Consider the following 23,826-nt stretch of genomic DNA (forward strand, 5'->3'; position numbering starts at 1 on the left):
CTGCTGCTTCCATGGGCGTTGATTGCGGATCCAAGAAAAGTGAAATTCTTGACAACTTCAATCTTTTCTCCTTTTATCGTTGTCTTAGGCTAGGTTCTCTAGAGAAGCAAATCAGGAAAGTGTATAAATATATATAGAGAGAGATGCTTATCAAGGAAATGGCTCATGCGATTGTAGAGGCTGGAACGTCCCAAGTCCATGGCTCAGGATAGAGGCTTTTCTTGATTCACATAGCCACAGAGGCTGGTGAACCCAAGGCTCACAGGTCGGAGAGCAGAGCTCTTGCTCACAGGCTGTGAAGATTGACGAATTCCAAGATTGGCAGGCAAGATCACAAGGCTTCTCCTGATTCACATAGCTGCAAAGGCTGGTGAATCCAAGATTGGCAGGTCAGAGGACAGGGCTCCCACTCACAGGCTGTGAAGATAGACGAATCTCAAATTGGCTGATAAACTAATAGCTCAAGTCCCAAGAATAGGAGGTCAGACAAACAGGAGGTAGCCATAGGATCCGGAGTGAGGAAAAAGCCAGAACACCTGCTTCTTTGGATGCAGGCCACACCACCAAGGAAAATCCCCTTCAACTGACTGGCTACTCACAGAGAGTCAATCAAAGGAGTGATCCCATATAAACACTGGGAATCAAGGCTCAGCCAAGTTGACACACAATTTTAACCATCACAGTCCATCCCTTGTCAGCTTGGCACATGTACACATTTTTTTAAAGCATACGTAATCTCTGAATAAACACAGTTACAAAGTTATACTTGTGCCTAACCTGACACAACTAACACACATAAAACCGAAAACGCACTAGCCCCGTTTACGTCTTATATTTTATAAATGAAGAGAACAAAAAATTTGAAGTACACATACAAAGCAGAAATATTCATAACAATTACAGTCCTCATTTCTGCAAACGTTCACGTGGCCATAACTGGTATTTAGAACTACCTTCTTCCACCACCCATTCCATATTCTTTTTGCCCTCAGCAAGCGCCTCAGCTAGTCATGGTTCTTTGCCTGGTGAGGTGACCCAAACCTTCATTTCTGAAAGGTCTGGGTTATTAGTAGTCATGTCAAAATTTGGTTGCTGTAGTTTTCCATTGATTTTAATCACAGGACTTGGTGGTACTAAGAGATACCCTAAGGGATCTCCTGCATTCCAGATATACTCCTCTTTATCTCCATTATGTAATATCAATCCAATTTCATCTTGGTAATCAGGATTAATCACACCAGCCAATATAGTAACTTCCTTCTTTGCCTGTTGATCCAGAGGCAGAAAGGTGGCATTCTTAGCCTCCAAGACAATGGAATCAGTGATGTTTCTCCAGGTGGGAACATTCCTTCCTTTGAAACTAAGACCTCTAGGCCTGCAAAGCATAAGGTCATGGGGACAGGGAGCAAAAATCTTGCAAGTGGGTCACTAGGGGTAATAGTGCATGGTGCCGCTTCCATTTCCACCCCTTGATTCCTGGGCCCATAAATCCTGGCTATGGGAGGAATAGCACCATATATTGGATACTGGTTTACAGCCTCCTGGAGAATATTGCCCCAGCCCTGCACGGTATTTCCACCTAGCTGGCACCGTAATTTTGTCTTTAGAAGGCCATTCAATCATTCTATAAAGCTGCCTCCTTCAGGAGGATGGGGAATATTGTAAGACCAGTGAATTCCATGAGCATGGACCCATTGCCACACTTCATTTGCTGTGAAGTGAGTCCCTCAATCAAAGGCAATGCTATGTGGGATACCACGATGGTGGTTAAAGCATTGTGTAAGTCCACAGATGGTAGTTTTGGTAGAAGCACCACGTGAAGGGAAGGCAAATCTATATCCAGATTGTCTATTCCAGTAAGGACAAAATGGTGCCCTTTCCATGATGGAAGTGTCCAATGTAATCAACTTGCTACCAGGTTGCTGGCTGATCACCTCAAGAGATGGTGCCACATCAGGGACTCAGTGTTGGTCTCTGCTGCTGGCAGATTGGGCACTCAGCAGTGGCTGTAGCCAAGTCAGCCTTGGTAAGTGGAAGTCTATGTTGCTGGGCCCATGCATAACCTTCAACCCTACCACCATGGCTACTTTGTTCATGAGCCCATTGATCGATGATGGGAGTAGCTGGAGAAAGAGGATGACTGGTTTCCACAGGATGTGTCATCCTATCCACTTGATCTTTAAAATCATTCTCTGCTGAGGTCACCCTTTGGTGGGCATTCACATGAGACACGAATATCTTCACTGCTTTGGCCCATTTATAGAGGTCTTCCACATAACTCTTCCCCATAAATCCTTGTCTCCAATTTTCCAATCATGTTCCTTCCATGTCCCTGACCATCCAATCAAACCATTGGCTATAGGCCATGAATCATCATACAGTTGCACATCTGGCTATTTCTCCTTCCAAGCAAAGTGAACAACCAAGAGCACTGCTCAAAGTTCTGTTCCTTGGGGGGATTTACCTGCACCATTGTCCTTCAGGGAGTTCCCAGGAAGGGGCTGTAGTGCTGCTGCTGTCCACTTTCTAGTAGTGCCTGCATATCTCACAGAACCATCTGTAAATCAGGCATGAGTTTTCTCTTCTTCAGTCTACTGATCATAAGGAGCTCCCTATGAGGTGCATACTGGGAGATGGAAGGTAATGTGATGAGAGCGGAGACCATGGGCATTTGGGCCACTTTCTCATGCAACTTACTTGTGCTTCAGGTGCTCGGGCCTGAGCTCATATATACCACTTCCATGTAATGATGGAGTACTGCGGTGCAAGTCCAACTTTATGACTCTGTGGGTCAGAAAGCAACCAGTTCATGATGGGAAGTTCAGGCTGCATGGTGACTTGGTGTCCCATGGTTAAGCATTCAGTCTCTACCAAGGCCCAGTAATAAGCCAAAAGCTGTTTCCCAAAAGGAGAGTGGTTATCTGCAGAGGATGGCAGGGCTTTGCTCCAAAATCCTAAGGATCTGTGCTGTGATTCACCAGTAGGGGCCTGCCAAAGACTCAACGCAACATCTCTATCTGTCACTGACACTTCAAGCACCATTGGATCAGCTGAACCATATGGCCCAAGTGGCAGAGTGGCTTGCACATCAGCTTGAACCTGTTTAAGAGCCTTCTCTTGTCTTGGGCCCCGTTAAAACCAGCAGCTTTTTGAGTAACTCGATAAATAGGCCAGAGTAGCACACCCAAATAAGGGATATGTTGGTTCCAAAATCCAAAGAGTACCGCTAGGCATTGTGCCTCCTTTTTAGTTGTGGGAGAAACCAGATGCAATAACTTATTCTTCACTTTAGAAGGAATATCTCAACATGCCCCATACCACTGGACCCCAAGAAATTTCACTGAGGTGGAAGGCACCTGAATTTTTGTGGGATTAATTTCCCACCCTCTAGCATGAGTTGGAATCTACTCGATGGCACTGGGGTTGGGGTAGCATGCATGTTTTTACCAATAAAACCAGGGTTATTGACACTTCCTTACTTGGTCCAATCAGCAGAATGTCATCAATGTAATACGCAAGTGTGACGTCTTGTGGAAGGGAAAGTCAATCAAGGTCCCTGGGGACTAAATTATGACATAGGGCTGGAGAGTGGATGTGGGCTGGAGAGTGGATGTAGACTGGAGGTAGGCAAGTGAAGGTGTATTGCTGGCCTTGCCAGCTGAAGGCAAACTGCTTCTGATGGTCCTTCAAAACAGGTACGGAGAAAAAGGAAGTAGCCAGGTCAGTACCTGCATGGCGGGTACCATGAGATGTATTAATTTGCTCAAGCAATGAAATTACATCTGGAAGAGCAGCTGCAATTGGAGTCACCACCTGGTTAAATTTTCTATAATCAATTGTCATTCTCCAAGATCTATCTGTTTTTTTTGCACAGGCCAAATAGGCGAGTTGAATGGGAATGTGGTGGGAATCATAACCCCTGCATCCTTCAAGTCCTTGATGGTCGCTGTAATCTCTGTAATCCCTCCAGGAATGCAGTATTGCTTTTGGTTCACTATTTTCCTAGGTAGGGGCAGCTCTAATGGCTTCCACTTGGCTTTTCCTACCATAATAGCTCTTACTCTATTTGTCAGGGATCCTATGTCAGGGCTCTGCCAGTTGCTAAGTATATCTATACCAATTATACACTCTGGAACTGGGGAGCTCACTACAGGATGGGCTCAGGGACCTGTTGGACCTACTGTGAGACAGACATGAACCAAGACTCCATTAATAACCTGACCTCCATATGCCTCCACTCTGACTGGTGGGCCACAGTGATGTTTTGGGTCTCCTGGAATTAGTGTCAGTTCAGAGCCAGTATCCAGCAATCCCCAAAAAGTCTGATTATTTCCTTTTCCCCAATGAACAGTCACTCTCTTAAAAGGTCGTAGATCCCTTTGGGGAAGACCAGAAGAAAGTTTAATGGTAAAAATTTTTGGCAGTGTACTGGAGTCCTTCCTCAAGGGGGCCCATCATTCAAGGGCTTGTGGGCTTTTAAACTCACTCAAATCTGGGAATTTGATTGAGGAACCATGAATCTCTATTCTGGTGATTCGAGTTAGAGTGCTGTTCTCCTGACCTCAAATTCATCCATTTGTACAGGTCAAATAAATATTTAGTAGATTTGCTGTCTGTTTCACCCCTAGGGACACCACGACTAAGTAGCCAATGCCATAAATCCACAGGGGTCAGACTATTCTGATTACAGCTTTGACTCTGCTGTCCATTACTCTAACCACACCCACCTTGTCTTTGCTGATTGAGTGCAGCCACTTGGCCCCTACTACCACAAGGTCCAATCAACCCCATTGTAGATAGGTGTCTTAACTCAGTTAGGGCAGTTCCCACTGTCACATCTGATTTACATAAAGTAGCAATCACAGCAGTCTTCAGGATGCTGGAGCTCCCTTCACAAATTTGTTCCCATCTGTGGGTCTAATCTGATAATTCCACTCTCGCATGACAATTTCCCTAAGCACTGGATACCTTCTTCTAAAGTATACCAAGGCAGGTCTGGTACTTCAATTTGATTTAGTAAAGGCCACCCTGTAATCCATGCTTCAGCAACCCAACCAAGTAAACTATTAGATCCTTTCCTAACTTCTTGAGCTGAAACATTGAATGAAGAATCTGTGCTTAGTGGACCCATATCAATAAATTTAGACTGATCTATCTTTATGTTCCTTGCACCATTATCCCACACCCTGAATAGCCACTCCCACACTTTTCCCCCGGTTTCTATTTGTACATACTAGAAAAGTAAGCAGTTCTTTTGGAGTGTAGTGTAACTCCTCTTGGGTCATGCTTTGTACTTCACCTTTTGGGGCTTGCTGGGACTTAAATCCAGTTATAGGTCTAGAAGCCAGACGTGTAGTGTGGAATTGTTTTGAGAATATTCATCATTGTCTTGTGAAGCATCTGCCTCATGCAATGCCCCAGGCAATGACTCAGGCAAGGGCCCTTTAGAGGCAGTTGGGCTAGGACTAATCTCATTAAATGGGATCGGATGGGCTAATGGTTTTTCTGGGCAGGGTGATTTAGCAGATAAACATGAAGTAATCTCTTCACATGGGAGTGGTTCTGGTGACAGGAGTGATTCAATAGAATTTAGTGACTCAGTGTCCCCAGCTTCCTGATTATCTACCCATATGTCCCCACCCCAAATTTCAGGATCCCATTTCTTCCCAGTCATTGCCTTCACTTTAACTTCAGATACCTCTTGAGGTTGGCAATTGAGCTGGCATTGTAATTCAGCCACCCTTACAATAAGACTCTTGGTTTGTTTTTTGGCAACTTCAGCTCTGTTACTACAAGAAATAAGGCTTTCTTTCAAAGCACAAGTGGAAGCCTTGAGGTCCTTTATGTGGCATTTGAGCTTTGACTCTGAAACCCTGAGTGTATCTCTTTCTTTCAACAGTTTGTATGACGAAGTAGGACTAACCAACCAGTTTCCTTATCCTTCTCATTCTGGCAAAACTGTAGAAAGATATCACACATGTGTTCACCCAGAGCCTTGCCTTTCACCAATACTTGATCTACTGGTGGTGATATTTTGTGTATTTGTATCGCCACCTCATGCCATGAATTAGCAGTGTCCTCCTTATGGCTGGATGCAGAGTCATCAACATCTTTAACACTAACCAGACTTAAGAACCAATTTAGAAAACTCATCCTTACAATCTTGTTTCTTTAGAACCACTCTTGATACCAAGTGTCTTAGGTTGGGTTTTCTAAAGAAGCAAAACCAGTAAAGCATATAAATATATACAGAGAGAGATTTATATCATGGAAACAGCTCATGTGATTGTAGGGGCTGGAATGTCCCAAGTCTGTGGATCAGAATAGAGGCTTCTCTGGATTCATGTAGCCATAGGGGTTGGCAAACCCATGATTGGCAGCAAGGCTCTTGATCACAGGCTGTGAACATAGATGAATTTCAAGATTGGCAGGCAAGACTGCAAGGCTTCTTCTGACTCATGTAGCTTCAGGGCCTGGTGAATCCAAGATTGGCAGGTCAGAGGTCAGGGTTCCTACTCACAGGCTGTGAAGATGGGTGAATCCCAAGATTGGCAAATAAGCTAATAGCTCATGTCCCAAGAACCGGAGGTCAGATGAACAGGAGGCAACCATAGGATCCAGAGCAAGCAAAAAGCCAGAATGTCTGCTTATATTTGGATGCAGACCACACCCCCATGGAAACTCCCCTCCAGCTGGTTGGCCACTCACAGCAGATTCCATCACGGGAGCCATCACATATAAATACTGATAATCGTGACCTAGCCAACTTGACACACAATCTTAACCATCACAATCATGACGTTGCTTATTGGTCCAGTTGTTAGGATTTTTGTTTTTTTTTATGTTGAAATGTAATCCATACTGAAGGCTGTGGTCTTTGATCTTCATCAGTGAGTCCTTCAAGTCCTTCCTCTTCATTTTCAGCGAACAAGGTTGTATCATCTGTGTAATGCAGGTTGTTAATGAGTCTTCTACCAATCCTGATGCCACATTTTTCATCATATAGTCTAGCTTCTTGGATTATTTGCACAGCATACAGATTGAATACGTTTGGGGGAAATGATACAACCCTGATGCTCACCTTTCTTGATTTTAAACCATGCAGCATAGATCTTGGCTGAAAGCAAAGAATGCCAGAAAAATGTCTATTTACCTATGCTTTATTGACTACGGAAACCCTGATGGTGTAGTGGTTAAGAGCTACAGCTGTTAACCAAAAGGTCGGCAATTCAAATCCACCAAGCTCTCCTTGGAAACCCCGTGGGGCAGCTCTACTCTGTCCTATAGGGTTGCTGTGAGTCGGAATCAGTTTGACAAGAACAGGTTTTTTGGTTTTTATTCACTACGCAAAGGCATTCAACTGTGTGGATCATAACAAATCACGATAACATTTGAAAGAATGGGAATTCCAAAACACTTAATTGTGTTCATGCCAAACCTGTACACAGGCATAGCTACTTATCTAGTTTTATTCTTTGGGAAAAGCCTGTTTGAATGATGCCATACAGTAATATTATCATACAGTGTTGTAAACTTCCTTTTTTCCCTGTTTGAATATCAATTAAGCTGAGATAGGTAATACTGTTCTCACTATGAGATTTTCTGTAAATTCCATTCTGAAAATAGGATCACAGACAAAGCTCCCATTTATAATTTAATCATTGTCTTTTCATACTGCATATATTAGAGAATGTTCATATTTAAACTTTAGCTTAATCATGTCTTTACTTACTCTAGCCCCATCCTTTTTCAGAAATAATGCTGAGACCTGAAGACATAAACACTTAGAGAAGGAGTTGAAGCTAGTGTCTAAATCCTTTCACACCTAGCTCAGTGTTCTTTTCATTACCTCTCTCAATCCTGTCTGGAGTATGTGCTTCATTGCCATCTGTTTTGTACGTGTGTGTTTTCAAAACCAGCAATAAAAAGGTTTTGCCATATTTGAAACAAAAATTTAAAAATACATTAGTATAATTTACGTTGCCAACAATCTAATGTTTAAATATTACTTGCTGCCAATTTTTAAGTTGCTATATTTATGCTATTTTAGATGACTTTAAGTTACTCTTAAATACTTAGAAATAAGTAATAGAGTTGGATGCTATCCACAATCTCCCTGTGAATTAAACTCTCTCACTCTATAATCATGTTATTTAATCAAAAATTAATTTCCTGCCAGAGTGGCTTATTGAGAATTCACTAATTCTGACTTTCTTCTCTGAAACTAAATTGGACTGAGCAGTCAATAGCTCCTCTCCCCAGGTCTTCGATAGCAAAATACATTTTTTTTCTTTTTCTCCCCAGATTTATAATTTTTCAAACCTGTAATTTTTTCTCCAAAAACTCCATTTCTTCTGTACAATGATTGAAGTAACTTAAAAAGATGTACAACTCACCACTAATTGATTATTCTTCAGGCCTTGTTATTTTGAATCAATTAGGGATGATTTTTAATCTCTTCTAATACGCTTTTGCATTAAATTAAAAATATATAGTAGTCTGGAATTTCCTTACACTGTCCACCCTCTTGGGCAACTCAGAAATGTTTGGTTCACTCATGCTTCTGTTGTCAGCTCCAGTCCATGGTAAATTTCCTTCCATGGTCACGTAGGTGACCTTGTGATGAACCAGAAATATAATAAAAGTCTCTCTGAGTTGTGAAATGCTTTCACAGTTTAGGTTGCAAGTTAACCATGTAAACTTTTAGTTTAACTCTTAACATGAAAAAATGTTCATCCTTTGCACCAGGGCTGGGGCTAGGGTGAAGAAAATATGATACCTAGGGCAAAAAAAAAAAAAAAAAAAGAAGGCCCTTCTTTTCTGGATTGCACAAGTAAGGGATCAGTACTCTAGAGTAAATGTCTTCTTAATTTTGCCCCCTGGATGCCTCACTTGCCTCACCCTTCTCCCAGTCCTGCTTTGCACTAATCAAAGAAATTCAAATTATAGCTGTGATAGTCAGCCTCTGAGATTGTTCCCTATGATCCTTTCCTCTTGGTATTTATGCCATGTGTATGGTGCTCTGTGTGACCAATAGAACGTGGCTGAAGTGATGGTGCGTCACATTTTGGCCATTGCCTCTCTCACTTTTGGTTTACTCACTGTGGTGGAAGCCAGATGCCATACTGTGAGGGCACAGAAGTAGCTCTATGCAGATGTCCACGTGGTGAAGAACTGAGGCCTTTTGCCCACAGCCACGTTGAGTGAGCCATCTCAGAAGCAGATTTTTCAGTTCCATTTAAGCCTTTTTTATTTAAACCTTCAGGTGATTGCACCCTTGGTCAACATCATAAAGGCAAACTCATAAGAGATCCCAAACCAGAACAATTTATCCTAGCTACTTCCAAATTCTTTGCTGAAGAGAAACTTTGAGATAGTAAATGCTTATTGTTTTAAACCACCTCTTGTGTGGCAATAGATAGCTTATACAACATCAAATGAGACATTTTATTATTTGTACCTAAAGAAAAGAAAATTCTGCGTTGATGATAGAGTTTTAACCTAGTAGTTAAGAACACAGACCCTGGAACCAATCTATGTTGCTTTGAATTCCAGGTCTGCCATTTATTAGCTGCGTGTCCCTGAAGAAGTTACTGAACCTCTTTGTTTTTTTGGTGTCTTTATCTTTAAAGTGGGGGAAATAATACTACTTTTTTTTTTTTTTTATCCTATAGGATTTTTGGGAGCATTAAGAAAGTGAAAATATATAAAGCATCTATCAAATCATAAGAAAGGGTTTGATTATTATTATTTCTTGTAATTTTTATCTGTGTATTTTTCACATAGATGCCTGTGTTAACAATGAATGAGATATAGCTTTCCTTACATGCAAATATATTTCACTAATGCCTTCCACAATAATGCCTGGGGTTAGGTGTGCATGGCTTCTGCCAAAGGTCTTTTGTATATCCAGTAGTGAGGAAACAGGATGGATGATTTATAGTTTTCTCTGGTTTTAGGAGGAAAATCATTTTCTGCATTATGTGACCAAGAAAAATACCCCCATAACTCAGAAGTTTCCTTTTATAGTTATTTCCTTCTTGCCATTGTCAGAGGTCCCCCCACTTTTAGTAGCTGGACTTAAAATTTTGAATGTCTCCTTATAATAAGCGATTCAAATGGTTTTATTGTCTAAATGATTTGTGCCTGCTACACATGATTTTGTACTTCCTTAACAAAGGAATGTTTTCTTCTTCGCATCATTTTCTTTTTTTTTTTCCTTCTCTTTTTTGTGATCTACGTGCAGTCTTCTCTCCTTAAAGGAACGTTCTTGCTACTCTGCAGATATCATCTAGCTCGAGCTGGAGGTTACCATGGTGATATGGCCATACAGGATGACTTCATGACTACATCTTGCTGAGATTTTTTAAGGAGAATTTGGACTGTTTTCTTTTCCTGATAGACTCTAGTTAAACTTGACCTGCTCTTCAATTTCTACTAAGAATAACTAAGGTATCTTGCTGTTGGTGGATGTCCAGACTGGCTGTTTTCAAATGCATAAATTAGGTAACATTAATCTTCTTTACACATTTTTCTGTGACCTTTTCTTCAGTTAACAGCATCCTTCCCTTTCTCGAGGCATTTGATGGCCTTCTAACACCTCAGACCTTTCTAACAAGGAATAAATAAATCTGTTAAACTCATCCACACTATGATTTTTTAAAGATCATATTACTTTACTTGAGTTGCATTATGTAGACTCACCTAAGAAATCATGGAGTTACTCCAGAGGACACAATTTAATTTTTATGTAACCTGACACCTGTGGTAGAAATCCCTGGAGTTACAAGTATGCAATAAACTCTTTATTTTAAAATTGCAACAATGTATAAAGAATAACCCTTTCAAATAATTCCCTGTTGTGGATAGAATTGTGTCCTCAAAAAATATGTGTTGTAAATCCTGCATCTGTATTTGTGGTTATAATTCCATTTGGGAACGAGTTCCTTTGTTATGCTAATGAGGAATATTAGTGTAGGGGGTAATTTAAGGCAATATCAATCCGACTTATGATGGGGATTCTGTTTCCATGATTCTGTCATAAGTCAATTCTGACATGTCAAATATCTTTTTTTTTTTTTTAGTTTTTATTATTATTGTCTTTTAATAATAGTATCTTTAGTATTTAGTATCTTTCTAAATCCAATCTTTATCTGTCTTTGGGGGTTGGAAACTTTACATATAAATTTACAAATATATTTTAACATTTACATAGATACATAAAAAAATACACAAGTCATAAAAATTCACTTGGACAATAAAGGCGAGTTGGATGATGTTGGCATTTTGTCAGTTGTGGTAATACCCACTTGTGGAAGATTTTGGACCACCTGAATTTTATGTCTGGGAATGGGGATGCATTTCTAGTCCAAAAATTAGTGAAAATTGTCTATAGGGCCCTCTTCTCTTTTTCTTCATATATTTCATGGTAACATCTCATTACTTTCTGAATATGCCTGTCAACTTTACAAAGTGATCAGCATTTGGGCTCATGTTTTGAAGCAACTGAAACCCCAGCTGATTCTTTCACCGTAAATTTTTTTGACAGATTCTCTCCTTTCTCTTCCTAATTGTTTCTTTCTTCTTCAGCATTCCTTTCGTCTTCAAAATCCATTAAGTCCTAATCTGTCAATTCCCCTTCTTCATGATCCATGAGCTGTCCCACAGCCATAAGATCGATTTCTAAATTCAGTGTTCTTGCCATAAGGATGATTTTTCTACCAATCTCTTCCATCATATTAACAAAAAACCCAGTGCCATCGAGTCGATTCTCTTATCCTGATTAAATGCTTGGGGCGTGTCCACCTACCAGCAGTTTTTTTTCCATAATTTCCTCCCAGGAAGATGCAATGTTCCAGATACACTGATGGTCATAAGTGAGATTCATTGCAACTTGAATACAGCATAAATTGGAGACTACCTGTATAAAAGAGCAGATTATGCAAGAAAGCACAAATGGAGGGGAGGAAAGATACAATCCACAAGATCACCAGAGTACCTACGAATAGAAGCTAAAACAAGACAAGGACTTTCTCTACAGCAGACAGATGGAGAGCCTTCTAGAGCTGAGGCCCTGAATTCAGACTTCCAGCTTCCTAAACTGGGAGAAAATAAATTTCTGTTTGTTAAAGCCATCTACTTTTGATATTTCTGTTATAGTAGCACTAGATAACTAAGATGTTCCCAAGAAGTATACATTGGCCAAAAAACCAAATATGTAATTTCTGCTCAAAAGAGCATAATTTCTCTTCTCTGTTCCCAAACACTTAATGCCCCTGAAAATGAGTTCAATTTAATTATTTTTTTGCACTTAGCATCATTTTTTTGTTTTTATTTGAGCTTTTTGAAAAATGCAATTATATTTCAACAATGATAAAACAGAAATAAGTGTTCTCTGTAATTATCCTGTGAAATAAATACATTTGAATTTTACCATATTGCACCTATTCTTATTTGTGTCATTCTTCTAGCATTTAATATTTGCTGTCTGGTATTTACTTTTCATGTTTATAGTTGTCTTTTCAATTGAAACTTCTTGAAATTAGGGATTATGCCTAATGTTTTGTTTCCAGGCAGCAATTAATTAGCAATTTAATAAACCCTAACTGATTGGCAAATTTATTTAGAAGCAATTTAAAAAGTATGCAGAGTTTTAGGCTAAGTGATTACTCACTTTTTTCCCACAAATGTTTTTATGAGGTCTTCTTCAGGTTTTAGTTCTTTTATTGTAAAGAGGAATAATATGTTTGTTCATGCATTCAACAGTCTTACTGAGCATGAGGTTTGTGCTTGGAGATATGAGTCAGGGATAGAAGATCTCTACTTTTATTGAGCTTGAATTATTGGGAGGAGAAAGAAAACAAATAAATAAGCAAGTAAGCAAACAATGCTTAATTCCAGTGAATAAAAAGACCTGGTGATACAGAGACTTGGATGGCCTTTTTAGAAACTGCCTCTCAGAGTTGGTGACAGACATTCTGAAATACTAATAACCAGGAAAAGCCAAGTCCACAAAAATCACAGTGAAGAACCTTACAGAAGTAGCAACAGTTGGGGGAAATTTAGTAGTAGATTGCGTATGAAGATATAAAGAAGGTTGATGATGCTGAAGTGTAGAGGACCAGAAAGGGGACTATAAGATAAAGTCAAAGAGGGAGATAAAGGACAGATCATGGAAATTCCTTTGTAAACCAAGATAGAAAATTTAGATTTTCTAAGTGCAATGAGAACCTATTGTAAATTTTTATGAAGGCTTGAAATGAGATCTAATTTACATTTTTAAAAGTTATAGTATTTATGAGAAAGAGAATAGTTTGGCAAGATACAGTTAGGGTGGGGTTAGGAAGCTAGATGAAGAGTTTTGATTTTTCCATATTAATTCTGAAACATTTTTTAGATATCTATGTGGAGATATAACGTAGGATGCTATGCCTAGAGCTCCAGAAAGAAGGCAGGATTGGAGATAAGGATTTTGGAGTCAACTGGTGTTTAAATCTGCTGAGTTGTAGGAGATCAGCTAGAAGTATTACATTGTTAGAATGTTGAGAAAATGCGTTAAAACAGGGTCTTGAATCAACATAACACTTAGAGGTTCAGTAGGTGAAAAAGGATCATAAAGGAGACAGAAAAAGCCATTAGTGTAGTGAGAGGCCAGAACAAAGAATAAGGTAAGAGATAAGAGGGCAGAAGACTAAGGTAAATGGGGCAAAAGGGCTGAGACATAGGTAAGATCAGAACAGAGAGGTGCATACTGGATTTGTTTTCATGGCACAATGGTTAAGAGCTCAGCTGCCAAATACAAGATTGGCAGTTTGAATCCACCACCCTCTCCTTGGAAACTCTTTGGGGCAGTTCTACTATGTCCTACAGGGTCAGTATGAGTCTCAATTGACTTGATGGCATTTGATTTGGTTTTGGGTTTGAAATTCTGTTTTTAGAGTTTATTAGCATAACAGGAAAATGATAATCACTTTAGTACTACAGAGAATTGATGGCTACAAAATGTGATGTTTCTGACTTTTCAATCCTAAAATCCAAACCTAGAGGACTTAAAATATCTCCTGAATGCATTTGTGGCAGAAATTCCCGATATAAGGAATGCATCTGACTGAAAAAAATATATCTATAAATCACCTCTTATTTAAATTCTTTTCAGTCTATCACAGTAAAATAGCTAGAATGATCCGTATTTAACCATGTAAGATTCTTAAAATCAGTATGTATGATTTAAGATAATTGATTACAAACATTCATAATTTGTGAAAATGTATCTAAAAATGGAAGCATGCACTGATAATTTAATAAATTGTGTTGGGCCAATTAATGGAAAATAATTAGCTACCCAAAACCACTCATCTCATATTAAACAAAAATAATTCCAGAGCGATTAAATATTAAAAAGTAAGCATGTTAGAAAACAGAGTCTTTTAGAAAACAATATTAGATTTAGAATGGCTTTTCTAGCATGACTTGAAAAAGAAAAGAAAGCTCTGACAGATTTGATTACAACAAATTGAAGAGAAAAGTAATAACATCATACGAAAGTCAAAAGAGAAACAAAAAACTGGGAAAATGTATATAGCATATATAAGACAAATGGATAATATCTGTAAAAATGGCTTCTACAAATAAATAAAAGGTGAATAGCCCAATAAAAAGTGTGCAAAAATATGAACAGGCAAATTACAGAATAAATAAAAATATCCAGTGAACAAATGAAAAAATGATCAATCTCACCAGTAATTCAAGAAATGTAGATTGAAACAACGTGGAAGTAGTTGTCACTTCTCTGTTTAACAAAAGGGAGTAAAAGAAAATTACTAATAATATCCAGTTTTGGCCAGAATGTGGGAAATAGACACTTTCAATCAAACAAACACTGTTTGTAGTAGGAGTGATAAACATTTGCTAAACAAGGAAATTCTCAGGAAAATCCCCAATCAATACCAGACTGCACACTTTTTGTTCTTCTAATGGGACTGGAGAAAACTATCGATATTATTTGTAAGTGAGGTCTTCCAATTGTCATTGAAACCTTTAGCATAGAATGTGATGGTTAAGATTTTGTGTCAACTTGGCCACTGTTCTCAGTGTTTTGGCAGTTATATAATGTTGTGATCACCTTCCTGTTGCAATTTGATATGTGATCACCCCCATGATGGAATCTGCTGAGTGGTACCGGCGGGGGTGGTACCAGTGGCAGCTCACAGTCCCCTCAGCCTTCACCTCTCCGCCTTCCACTACCTGCTTCCTTCCTGCTCACCTTGCAGAGGTTGTTGGCTTGTTCTGGATCCAGCAACTGTCTCTTGTCTGATCTTGCAACTTGAGCTAGCAGCTTACCTGTCCATCTTGAGATATGCCAATCTTCACAGCCTGTGAGCAAGAGTCCTGCTTCCCAACCTGCTGATCTTGAGTTTTCCAGCCCCTGCAGCTAAGTGACTCAGGAGAAACCTTGTGGTCTTGCTTGCTGACCTTGGGGATTCCTCGATCATCAACCTGCGAGCTGGATCCCTGCTCTCCAACCTACTCATCTCGGGTTCACCAGCTTCTGCAGCTCTGTGAATTGGGAAGGGACACTATCCTGATCCAAGGACTTGGGTCATTCCAACCCCTACAATCATGTGAGCTGTTTCCTTAATATAAATATTTCTATATATATTTATATGCATTACTGGTTTTGCTTCTCTAGAGAACCCAGCCTAAGACACAGAGGTTCTCACTAAGGCTGCACATGAGACAGTATGAGAAATATCTGAGTTGCTTTTAGAAAATACTAATACAAGATACCTCTAACCAATTAGGTGGAATCTCTGAGAGTAGGGCATGATCATTGCTAATTTTTAAAGTCCTCCCTGTCGATTCTAATATGCTTTAAGTTGAGAAAGTCTGTTAAAAGAATCTTCACCTCTCCTATTAGGGAGAGTGAGTAACATCTCTAAGGCCCCTTGTTGAGTTTCTGTTGTTCAGAAAACTTGCTGTTCGTCCTTAATGCAGAAAAAAGGATTTCTCTCTTAACAGCACCTCCAAAGCAATTTTGCTTTAGAGCTCTAAGGGGAATAAGCCTGGGAATGCTAACTTTATTTCATCATTGGCACCAATCTCTGTTCAGGAAAAATAATAATGGCTAACAGCATCCTATCTCCATTTTCCTCAGTTACCTTCAAATATATTGAGCTCAGGACCTTCAGAGGAGCAGATTCTCACCTTCAAGAAGAAGTCTGAAATTGGTGTAGGTCATATTTAAATGTTTTGGGTATCTTATGATTAGTGGGGACTCAAAGGCAGATGAAAACATTTGATTTAGCTTTGTATCTCTCTGTCATGTAATTTCCTTTTTATTGCAATCACAAAGATCACAATATTATCAGTCCAAGAAAGAGCAGACCAACTCAATTATGACAGACTCTGGACAAATTTTATAGCCTATTTGTAGACAGAAGCCCTAGTGGCTCAGTGGTTAAGAGCTTGGCCGCTAACCAAAAGACTGGCAGTTCAAATCTACCAGCCACTCCTTAAAAAATCTATGGGGAAGTCCTACTCTGTCATATAGGGTTGCTATGAGTCCAAACCAACTTAAGGGCAATGGGTTTGCTTTGGTATTTGTAGACAATTAGGCAATATCTCTTTTTTAAAATTTCATATCCTTTACCCTAGCATTTCCACTTCTAGAAATACTTTGCTACAGAAAACCTCTTAAAATTGTGAAAAGATTTCTGTTCAAGACTGTTTACTGCAGCATTGTTTGAAATAACAGAGCTTGCAAAGAAATTGTAAAACTCTTTAAAAATAATGAGAAAGATCTACATGCATAGATTTGGAAAGGTACTGGTTATGTTAGTCAATGAAGAAAGTAAGTACATTTTTGTAGTTTATACTGTGTCCATTTGATTAAATTCCCCCAAGCCCCTTCCTTGTGTGGTTACAGGTTATAATAGACCAAAGGAGAAATTTACAAGAGATTTAGAAGGCAGAAGCAAAGCAGTAACTTCACTTTCTGATGGTCATCATAAATGCCTGTAATGATAGGCAAGTGCAGAGGTTTCTTGTCCTCGTTCTCCTCAACTACATGTCTAGCTCTTCTTTGTGACTTCTCTCCTTGTTGACCAACACCAGCCTCAGACCCAGACCAGTACAGAGGTGTTGGTGGGTTTCCAGTTGTGTTTACTGTAGTCTCTGTCTAGCTCTTCTTCCTGATTACCAATCCTGATGGTCAGCTGTGACCCCAGGCTATCACCAGTTCCTTGGGTATAAACCCACAGAGGCAACAGCTCCCTGCAGATGTCTTCACCTGTTCCTCCTCCATATCTGTGTTGGTGACTTGACCTGCCTAGCTTCTCAGACTGACTGTTGGTTACTCCTCTGATGCTCCCACATCCCTTTTCAGATTCTCATTTTCTAGTTTTCCCTTAATTGTTTGTCTTATTCACATAAAAATCCTCTTATTGTAGAACTCTTAGTGATACCCTAGTTGAATCCTAATTGACACAGTTTTTTTTAAATAATTTTTATTGTGCTTTCAGTGAAAGTTTATAAATCAAGTCAGTCTCTCACACAAAAACCCATATACCCCTTGTTACACACTCCCAATTACTCTCCCCCTAATGAGACAGCCCGCTCTCTCCCTCTACTCTCTCTTTTCGTGTCCTTTTCGCCAGCTTCTAACCCCCTCCACCCTCTCATCTCCCCTCCAGCCAAGTCTCAAATGTCCACCTGATCGAAGAAGCTCACTTCTCACCAGCATCCCTCTCCAACCCATTGCCCAGTCCAATCCATGCCTGAAGAGATGGCTTCGAGAATGGTTCCTGTCCTGGGCCAACGGAAGGTCTGGGAGCCATGACCACCGGTGTCCTTCCAGTCTCAGTCAGACCATTAAGTCTAGTCTTATGAGAATTTGGGGTCTGCATCCCACTGCTCTCCTGCTTCCTCAGGGGTTCTCTGTTGTGTTCCCTGTCAGGACAGTCATCGGTTGTAGCTGGGCACCATCTAGTTCTTCTGGTCTCAGGATGAAATAGTCCCTGATTCATGTGGCCCTTTCTGTCTTTTGGGCTCGTAATCACCTTGTGTCCATGCTATTCTTCATTCTCCTTTGATCCAGGTGGGTTGAGACCAATTGATGCATCTTAGATGGCTGCTTGCTAGTGTTTAAGACCCAAGATGCCACTCTTCAAAGTGGGATGCAGAATGTTTTGTTAATAGATTTTATTATGCCAATTGACTTAGATGTCCCCTGAAACCATGGTCCCCAGACCCCTGCCCCTGCTACGCTGGCCTTCGAAGCTTTCAGTTTATTCAGGAAACGTCTTTGCTTTTGGTTTAGTCTAATTGTGCTGACCTCCCTGTACTGTGTGCTGTCTTTTGCTTCACCTAAAGTAGTTCTTATCTACTATCTAGTTAGTGAATACCCCTCTCCCACCCTCCCTCCCTCCCCCACTCATAACCACAAAAGAATGTTTTCTTCTCATTATAAACTATTTCTCAAGGTCTTATAATAGTGGTCTTATACAATATTTGTCCTTTTGCAACTGACTAATTTCACTCAGCATAATGCCTTCCAGGTTTCTCCATGTTATGAAATGTTTCACAGATTCCTCACTGTTCTTTATCGATGCATAGTATTCCATTATGTGAACATACCATAATTTATTTATCCATTCATCCGTTGATGGGCACCTTGGTTGCTTCCATGTTTTTGCTATTGTAAACAGTGCTGCAATAAACATGGATGTGCATATATCTGTTCTTGTAAAGGCCCTTATTTCTCTAGGATATATTCCGAGGAGTGGGATTGCTGAATCCTATGGTAGTTCTATTTCTAGCTTTTTAAGGAAGCACCAAATTGATTTCCAAAGTGGTTGTACCATTTGACATTCCAACCAGCAGCACAGAGGTGTTCCAATCTCTCCACAGCCTCTTCAACATTAATTATTTTGTGTTTTTTGGTTTAATGCCAGCCTTGTTGGAGTGGGATGAAATCTTATTGTAGTTTTGATCTGCATTTCTCTAATGGCTAATGATAGTGAACATTTCCTCACACATCTGTCAGCTACCTGAATGTCTTCTTTAGTGAAGTGTCTATTCATATCTTTTGCCCATTTTTTAATTGGGTTGTTTGTCTTTTTGCAGTTGAGTTTTTGCAGTATTATGTAGATTTTAGAGATCAGATGCTGATCAAAAATGTCATAGCTAAAAACTTTTTCCCAGTCTGTAGGTAGTCTTTATACTCTTTTGGTGAAGTCTTTGGATGAGCATAGGTGTTTGATTTTTAGGAGCTCCCAGTTATCTAGTTTTTCTTCTATATTCTTTATAATGTTTTGTATACTGTTTATGCCATGTCTTAGGGTTCCTAACGTTGTCTCTATTTTTTCTTCCATGATCTTTATTGTTTCAGATTTTATATTTAGGTCTTTGATCCATTTTGAGTTGGTTTTTGTGCATGGAGTGAGGTATGGGTCTTGTTTCATTTTTTTGTAGTTGGATATCCAATTATGCCAGCACCATTTGTTAAAAAGACCATCTTTTCCCCATTTAACTGTTCTGGGGACTTCGTCAAATATCAGCTGCTCATATGTGAATGGATTTATGTCTGGATTCTCAATTCTGTTCCATTGGTCCATGTATCTGTTGTTGTACCAGTACCAGGCTGTTTTGACTACTGTGGCGGTATAATAGGTTCTAAAATCAGGTAAAGTAAGGCCTCCTACTTTGTTCTTCTTTTTCAGTAATGCCTTATTTATCTGGGGCCTCTTTCCCTTCCATATGAAATTGGTGATTTGTTTCTCCATCTTATTAAAGAATGTCATTGAGATTTGGATCGGAATTGCATTAAATGTATAGATCACTTTTGGTAGAATAGACATTTTTATAATGTTAAGTCTTCCTATCCACGAGCAAGGTATGTTCTTTCACTTATGTAAGTCTCTTTTGGTTTCTTGCAGAAGTGTACTGTAGTTTTCTTTGGATAAGTCTTTTACATCTCTGGTAAGACTTATTCCTAAGTATTTTATCTTCTTGGGGGCTACTGTAAATGGCATTGATGTGGTGATTTCCTCTTCAATGTTCTTTTTGTTGGTGTAGAGGAATCCACCTGATTTTTGTATGTTTATCTTGTATCCCGATACTCTGTTGAACTCTTCTATTAGTTTCAGTAGTTTTCTGGAGGATTCCTTAGGGTTTTCTGTTACACAGTTTTTGAGACTGAGATACATTGTCTCCAAATATGACTGTCAGTAATTCCTCCCTTTCCTGTACATGCATAGGCTTGAAGAAGGAGTCTATTTTCTCTCCTCTTGAATCTGGGCTAGACTGTGATTTGCTCAGACCAATAAAACGTAGCAAGAGTGACATTGTGGGATTTCCAAAGTCAGGCCTTAAGCCATACTGCAGCTTCCATTCCTCCTTCTTGGACTACAACAGCCGTGAAGTAAAGAAGTCCAGGCTAGAGTACCAAATGATTAGAGATCATGTAGAGAGACACTCTGAAGAATGAGAATCCATCTTGGATGAGTTACTAGCTAACTATAGCTACTTATGTTTAACTCAGACAACATCATGTGGAGCAGAAAAACCACTCCACTGAGCGCTGCCTAAATTCCTGACCCATAGAATCACGAAAAATAATAAGTAGTTGTCATTTTAAACCACTAAGGTCTCAGGTGGGTTGTTACACGGCCATAGATGCGTTCATTCATTCATTCATTTATTGAACACCTGTTATATGCCAGGCACCATTCTACACACTGGACAAACAGTGCTAAACAAGACAGATAATGTCCTTTCTTCTTGAAACATACATCCTGATGGAGTTAAGAAAAAAAAAAACTCAGATAGTGATAAGTTCAAGGAAGGAATTGAATATGTTGATGAGATACAGTCACTGTGTGGGAGACATGGGGATTAGGTAGTTGCTTAGATTAATGCTTAGGGAAGACCTGTTTGAGATGACTTTTGAAATGAGACCAAAGGGATGAAAAGGCTACAATCCTGCAAAGAACTGGGAGATTTCAGGTAGAGAAAACTGCAAATGCAAATGAGGATATTCTGAGAACAGAAAAAAGAAAATATGTTGTTGGTGTAGAGTGAATGATGGGGAGAAGAAGTCAAGAAGTAGTCTATTTAGCATCCTGTTAGCCATATTAAGAATTTTTGATTTTATTCTAAAGCTTCAAAATGTTAGGTACACAATGGACTCATTTCAAATATATTTAAGCATATGAATATAATAAATTGTAATAAAAGTTATACAATATAATAAAATGCTAGAGACTCTTTATAGGAGTTATCTCTGAGAGGTGATCTTAAGTAGGATTTTTACTTTTAAAAGCATATTTGTATAATGTTTTAATTATGTGTAGATGGGGATAGACTCTTAACTTGCTTCCAGAATTCATCCTCTCATTTTGTATTAAAAAGATTGTAGTCATGAACATGGTTAGGATATACCTGCCTAGGTCCCTTGTGGCTAAATTTGGCCATTCAGCAAAATACGTGAAAGGAAATAATATGTGTCATCCTTTTAAAGAACAGTGGGTGGGCCTCCTCAATGCTTTCTTTCCTTTTGTTTTGGCTACTTACAAAGGCTGATGAGAACTTAGGGAATGATAAAACCACAAGATGGAAGAAACCTTGGTCCTAAAGTATTACAAGTAGGAGAGCCACTCTGACATATGAGAAAGAAATAACTTCTATTGTGTTAAACCCTTAAACTTTTGGAATTTGTTACCACAGCTTAGTCTAACCTAACTAATGCAATAAGGTATATACATTGCTTTTGTAATCTGAAGAAAAAAGATATAAAAATAAAGATTACATTTAATGTAATAATTTGAATTGTACTTGAAGTTAAGCCTAAAGTCCTTATGAAGCTTTGCTGCAAATACATCAAGGAATTAATGGGAGCACTAGAACAAGTGAGTATTTACAGATTTTTGTTGAACATATTTAATAATGCTGATTACTCTGAGCTTATAATTTATTATGGATACTCAAGGATTTTCAGTGCTCTGACTTTATTGCCCTCCATGCATGTATCAAAGACTGGGTAGGAGCACTAGATTATACCTTTTCAAATCACATTTCACTGAGTGTATTACCAAAACATGATAAAATATAAATTTTTTACATCGACAATTTCCTGAGATGATAAGTAGATAATTAAATTGAGAAAGTCTCTTGCTATTAAAATTAAGTACCTTGTGTTTTAATGACCAGACATGTCAAATTGCATTGGTGTAAAACCTTATTCCATCTATTTACAGCTTATTAGCATCTGTAGAGTCTACGCACAGAGCTGGAGGACATAATTCTAAATCTGCATGTCCATTTAAAATCTAGTCCTATTGCATTAACTTCAGTGTCATACCATGCTAAGGAACATGTATAGCAAAGACAATTCCAGAGGTTATGCAAGTTCTTAGGTTATTCTCCTTTTATATTATTTCTGCCAAGCAGTGGAAAAGCCTTTGCTAACATCTATCTCATTCCTTTTGGCAGTGTACAGTAAGCCAGGATGATAGAATAAAAAGATTGTTACTATTCCCAATTTAATATTACTTAAAAGACACTTAATATAGTGCTGTTAACTTCTAAAAAAAAAAAAAAAAACTTCAGACTTTTAAAGAAAATTTGTTTTGCTGTTATCTTTAATACTGAAAAAATTGATTTAAAACTCCCAACAATGTGATATTTAGTGAATTGTTTGTATCTGTTTAGTGGAACAAAGAACTTTTGTTGTTGTTGTTAACCCAAAAAAACCCAAACCCAGTACTGTCGAGTCGATTCTGACTCATAGCGACCCTATAGGACAGAGTAGAACTGCCTCATAGAGTTTCCAAGGAGCACCTGGTGGATTCAAACTGCCGACCCTTTGGTTAGCAGCTGTAGCACTTAACCACACTACATGACCGGGGTTTCAGTTGTTGTTGTTAGGTGCCGTCAAGTCAGTTCCAACTCACAGCAACCAACTCCAACTGATAGAATGAAACACTGCCCGGTCCTGCACCATCCTCACAGTTGTTGTTATGCTTGAGCCCATTGTTGCAGCCACTGTGTCAATCTATCTCATTGAGAATCTTCCTCTTTTTCACTTACCCTCTACTTTCCCAAGCATGATGTCCTTCTCCAGGGACTGGTCCTTCCTGTTAACATGTCCAAAGTATGTGTAATCTGAACACTGTAGCAAACAGGAAAAAGCTTGTGTTGTTAAAATTAACCAATAAAACAAAATTATATTTGCAATGCTGTGAATAAGACTATGTATAATTTTGTAGGCATATGACTAAAGAAAAAAAAAAAAGCTGGCTTTACTAGGATGGCAAAATTGTAGTTCTTTTTTCTCTTTTGTCGTCTGGTTTTATCAGTGGTGCTATAATGTTGTTTATGCATTCTATAGTTCGTTTATTCAAAGTCATTTTTTATTTAGTCAACATAAATAATTATGAGCATCTATTTTATTCTGGGTGATGATTTGGACACTGGAATACGGTGGTTATATAAACAGACCAACTCACTGGCTTAATAGAACTTACATTCCATAGAAGGAGATACATAAAAAACTAATATGTGATATAATTTGCTGTCTCAGTTGGGTCCTCTGGAAAGTTAACACCAACACTGATATGGAGGTAGTTGTGCAAACTTTACTGGAGAGTAATACCTGTGAAAGAAAAAGTGAGGAAGAAGGGTTAGGAAATGATCAGTCATGATGCTGGACCTAACAATGTCGCTACCAACCCAATGAGACACTCCAGAATGAATAATACTAATTAGAAGTAGCCAGGATTTAGGACCTCACAGAAACCCTGGTGGCTGCTAACCAAAGGGTCAGCAGTT

At 39.0% G+C, this 23,826-nt stretch overlaps 1 pseudogene; it reads right to left on the reverse strand.

Annotated features, from left to right (window-relative positions):
• Positions 1-897: 897 nt before the first annotated feature.
• The window catches only part of LOC135231294 (uncharacterized), a 130,342-nt pseudogene continuing 107,413 nt past the window's right edge, over positions 898-23,826 (reverse strand).

The sequence above is a fragment of the Loxodonta africana genome, chromosome 4 (assembly GCF_030014295.1).
Source record: "Loxodonta africana isolate mLoxAfr1 chromosome 4, mLoxAfr1.hap2, whole genome shotgun sequence".
NCBI classification, from domain to species: Eukaryota; Metazoa; Chordata; class Mammalia; order Proboscidea; family Elephantidae; genus Loxodonta; species Loxodonta africana.